Source organism: Oryctolagus cuniculus, chromosome 1, assembly GCF_051225735.1.
Source record: "Oryctolagus cuniculus isolate XC-2025 breed Fujian yellow rabbit chromosome 1, ASM5122573v1, whole genome shotgun sequence".
NCBI classification, from domain to species: Eukaryota; Metazoa; Chordata; class Mammalia; order Lagomorpha; family Leporidae; genus Oryctolagus; species Oryctolagus cuniculus.
In genome coordinates this window covers 109,159,738-109,163,619 of record NC_142867.1, presented here as the reverse complement: position 1 = coordinate 109,163,619, position 3,882 = coordinate 109,159,738, and the positions used below count along the sequence as shown (strand labels likewise).

Sequence of the window (3,882 nt, the reverse complement as noted above, 5' to 3'; positions counted from 1 at the left end):
TGCAGGTGGCAGCTTTACCTGCTACACCACAGCACTGGCCCCAATATGTCCTTTTTATTGCAAAATCTTTCCTCAGTATATTAAGTCTTTCAACTTTGCTTATGAAATCTTTTTCCAAACACAGAAAATATTTTTTTTGGCATTTTTAAATCTGTTCTCTCATAGCTTCTGGGTCTCCTCTCTTGACTTAACGATTACATAGCCCTTAGCTTATATATAAATATGCCTAAATTATCTTTCATAATTTTTATTTTTGTTGCTTACTTTTAAGTTTTTAATTGTCTGAAATAAAATTTTTGCATATGGTTTAAGTCAATGATCAAACTTGGGGCTGGCTTTGTGGCGTAATGGTTTAAGCCATCTCCTGCAATGCCAGCATCCCATATGGGAGCTGGTTCAAGCCATAGCTGCTTCATTTCCAATTCAGCTCCCCGCTAATATGCCTGGGAAAGCCGTAGAAGATGGCCCAAGTCCCTGGGCCTCTGCCACCCACATGGGAGACCCAGAAGAAAGAAGCTCCTGGCTCCTGGTTTCAGCCTGGCTCAGCCCTGGCCATTGCGGCCATTTGAGGAGTGAACCAGTGGATGGAAGACCTCTCTCTCTCTCTCTCTCTCTAACTCTGCCTTTCAAATAAATAAATAAAATCATTAAAAATAAATAAATAAGATGTATACAGAACACTAAACACATACCAAGGGAACAGTTAACTTGAATACAAGGTCAAAAATCAGCAACAAGTTCTACAGTCCAGTGCTGATAACAGATACAAGCTTCAAGGACAAATTCCTTTCAAAGGCTTATTCCAGGTTCATGAAGTGCATACATTTGCCACAGCGAATTTATACTTCAGGTCAGCTCATGCAGCAAATGCTATCTGTCTGCTGGCAGCCTGTTCAGAAGCTCTTTGTGGTAGGTGGTGGAGGGAGAAGGGCACCTGCTCACTGATCCACATCTGGGGAAGGTGGGCAAGGAGGCCAGGATGGAGGCACCGATCCACAAGGGGTACTGGCGCCCAGGGGGTGCAGTGACCTTGATCTTCACGGTGCTGGGCGCCAGGGCAGTGACCTCCTTCTGCATCCTGTGGGCAACACCCGAGTCCGTGCTGATGCCCGCAGACAGCACAGTGTTGGCGGGGCAGGTTCTTTCGGATGTCGATGTCGCACTTGATGGAGTTGAAAGTGATCTCAGGGATGCCCTAGGACTCCAGGCCCAGGGAGGAGGGCTGGGACAGCGCCTCGGGACAGTGGAATGACTCGCTGCCCGTGGTGATCGCTTGGCGGGCAAGCAGCTGGTAGCTCTTTCCCAGCAAGGAGGATGTCTCAAAGATGGCCATCTTCTCTCCCATGCCCCGGGCCAGGTAGCATAACTCCCCCTTGGTGTCGCGCACGCCGTGGTGGTGGCGAAGCTGCAGCAGCACAGGTGCAGGTTAGCCAGGTCCAGATGCAGGATGGCGTGGAGGTGGGGTGGTGGTGGTGGTTGCCCTCTAGGTGAGCACCGTGTGGGCAACTGCGTAGCCAGAGTGCATGAGAATGCCGGTGGTGTGGCCAGAGGCACCGGCACAGCCACGTACATGGCTGGTGTTTTAAAGGCCTCGAACACGACCTGGGTCATCTTCTCTATGTTGGCTTCCGGGTTCAGGGCGGCCACGGGCAGCAGAATCGGTGTGCTACCGGCTAAGGCTGCGGCGGAGGCCGGAGGATCCGCCGACGGCGGGAGCGGAGCTGGATGAGGGAGTGAGAGGAAGCGAGAGAGGAGCCAGCGGAGCGCGCCCTACCGCCCGCCCGAGGAGCCGGAGCCGCCCGCGCCCACAGCCCTGTCCTCCCCGCGCCCACAGCCCTGTCCTCGTCCGCCGGCAGCGGCCACCAGCCCAGCCAAAGCAGCGCCATCCCCACGCGCACCGTGCGCATCAGCGACGCCGCGCAGCTACCTCGTCGGGCGGGACACTCCTTTCCACCGCGAATCATTTATGTTGCAAAGTTTCTGTTGGATCGTCGCAATTCTCCAATGGCTCAGACCCCGCCATGCTTATCTGCATATAACTCAAGTGTTTGGGCCCTGCCACCCATATTAGAGACCTAGATGAAGCTCCTGACTCTGGATTCAGCCTGGCCCAGCTCTGGCTGTTGTGACCATGTGGAGAGTGAACCATGTGAATGGAAGATCTCTCTCTCTCTGTATCTCTGACATTCAAATAAGTAAATACATCTTTAAAAAAAAAAACAAATAATTTGGCCGGCGCCGTGGCTCAATAGGCTAATCCTCCACCTTGCGGCGCCGGCACACCGGGTTCTAGTCCCGGTCGGGGCGCCGGATTCTGTCCTGGTTGCCCCTCTTCCAGGCCAGCTCTCTGCTATGGCCAGGGAGTGCAGTGGAGGATGGCCCAGGTGCTTGGGCCCTGCACCCCATGGGAGACCAGGAAAAGCACCTGGCTCCTGGCTCCTGCCATCGGATCAGCGCGGTGCGCCGGCTGCAGCGGCGGCCATTGGAGGGTGAACCAACGGCAAAGGAAGACCTTTCTCTCTGTCTCTCTCTCTGTCCACTCTGCCTGTCAAAAAAAAAAAAAAAAAAAAATTTAGAATGAATGTAACCTTCAACCAAGCATTCTCATTGCTAGGAATCTATCTGATAATGGTAAAGGATGACAAGGTCTGGTCAATACACGATAATATGTCATTTAATTCCTGCAACAACCCTCTGGGATGTTAGTATTATTATTCTTGTTTTTTTTTTAATATTCTGTTTTGGTAGATCTTTTTTTTAATTTATTTATTTTATTTAAAAGTCAGAGTAACACAGAGAGAGATGGAGAGGCAGAGAAAGAGAGGTCTTCCATCTGATTGTTCACTCCCCAGTTGGCTGCAACGCAATACCCAGAGCTGCGCTGACAAAGCCAGGAGCTTCCTTCGGGTCTCCCACGTGGGTGCAGGGGCCCAAGGACTTGGGCCATCCTCTACTGCTTTCCCAGGTCATAGCAGAGAGCTGGATTGGAAGTGGAGCAGCCGGGTCTCGAACCAGCCCCCATATGGGATGGTGGCGCTTCATGCCAGGTCATTAATCCACTGCACCACAGCACCAGCCCTATTATTCTTGTTTTATGGGAAATACTGAGCAACCTGAAGGTGATCCAGATAATGAGTGAAGATATGGGTTTCAAATTTAGGCTTAATCCAGGGCTTTGCACTCCTCATCACCCACTGAGTCCTCCTTCCCAACAGACATGAAAGAGCCAGTGTGTGTGGTGACAATAAGCACAGGGGTATACACAGCAGCATTGTTTGTGATGGCAGAATCCAGATGAAGGGCAGTAACCTTGCGCAGAAGCTGACAGCTTGTGGGCCATTCATTCCATACACGATTATGCAGCCAAAACCAAGACTGTTTTACATCTATTCCAGCTGATGTGGAAGGATTTCCACAGCATACTGTTATGTGAGAAAAGTAAGACAAACATGCACAATATAATCTCGTTTTCTTTTTCTTTTTATAAAACAGAACAAAATCCCGCAACAATATGAAAACAAACATTCCATTTGGAAATCAGGCAAAGGGGGTGGCATTTGGCATAGCAATTAAAACCCTGGTTGAGAAGTCTGCATCCTGCGTCGGAGTGCCTGGTTCAATACCTGGCTAATGCACACCCCAGGATACGATGCAATGGCTCCAGTAGTTGGGTTCCTGCTACCCATATGGGAGACTTGTATTGAGTTCCTGATTCTAGTCTCGGCCCAGTCCTGGCACTTGTGAGCATTTTGGGAGAGAACTAGCACTCTGTTGGTCTCTCTTTCTCCAGCTCAAATTAAAAAAAAAAAATTATTTATTTATATGAAAGGCAGAGAGAGAGAGAGAGAGAGGTCTTCCATTTGCTGGTTCAGTCCCCAAATG

At 50.3% G+C, this 3,882-nt stretch overlaps 1 pseudogene; it reads right to left on the bottom strand.

Annotated features, from left to right (window-relative positions):
• Positions 1–870: 870 nt before the first annotated feature.
• On the bottom strand, positions 871–1,886 carry LOC149128549 (actin, cytoplasmic 1 pseudogene; annotated as a pseudogene).
• Positions 1,887–3,882: the final 1,996 nt, after the last annotated feature.